Below are 776 nucleotides of genomic sequence, written 5' to 3'. Positions count from 1 at the left end.
CAAATGTCAACATTGGCTTCCAGAAATCGCTTACCCCACCTTTAACAAAAAATATATATAGTTAAAAAGTGGGCATGAAATGGAAATTCATTTTCTGCTTTCTAAACGCATTTTGCATTGATCTTATTGTAAACTATACATTTATGCATGTTTTATCTTTTTTAATAATCTCGTAATTTTTGATCAAAATGTCCTCATTCAACCTTCTGGTGAAATAACAGACTTTTCTCTGATGACACATGCTTAACTTCTCTAACTCCCGTCCCTTTCTTAATTTTGTAATTTTGTTGTGTGTTTTTGTCATTTGCCTTTTATGCTTTTCTATATTGTTTATTTTAGTATAAATAAATTAAACTGAGAAATGCTGCCTTGGCAACTAGGCAACATAAAAAAAGTTTACTCTCTTATATTTCATTTTAGTTAATATTTATTTTAATAAGAAGATTTTTTTGTAATTAACTATAACAACCCTGATCACATTATAGGAGAAAAGATCTGTTTCTACTTACTGTCGCAACTTTAAATATTAAATAGACTAAACAATAAAACTACCTGTGCTACAAACCAATGTGTTTATGATTACTAAAATAAACTTAAATATTAGAAAAACAAATACCAGTTTGCAATATCAAGCAGCATAATGGACCGTTTTTGTACCGTAAAATAACTGGATTTTTAATTTGTAATTCCTAAATAACAAAAACAATGCAAAACATTATTGACGGGCTTACAATTATAATATGTGACCCTGGAGCACAAAAGCAGTGTTAAGTCGC

General features: G+C 28.7%; 1 protein-coding gene across 1 annotated transcript in view; it reads right to left on the bottom strand.

The window, feature by feature from the left end:
* LOC107588252 (histone acetyltransferase type B catalytic subunit-like) overlaps window positions 1–776 on the bottom strand; it is a 29,678-nt gene that overhangs the window by 25,316 nt on the left and 3,586 nt on the right. The gene's annotated exons all lie outside the window — the stretch shown is intronic.

Source organism: Sinocyclocheilus grahami, unplaced genomic scaffold (genome assembly GCF_001515645.1).
Source record: "Sinocyclocheilus grahami isolate Dianchi unplaced genomic scaffold, SAMN03320097.WGS_v1.1 scaffold100.1, whole genome shotgun sequence".
In the NCBI taxonomy this organism is placed as follows: domain Eukaryota; kingdom Metazoa; phylum Chordata; class Actinopteri; order Cypriniformes; family Cyprinidae; genus Sinocyclocheilus; species Sinocyclocheilus grahami.
Note: the sequence above shows the minus strand (reverse complement) of the source record. Positions and strands in the feature narration are given on the sequence as shown.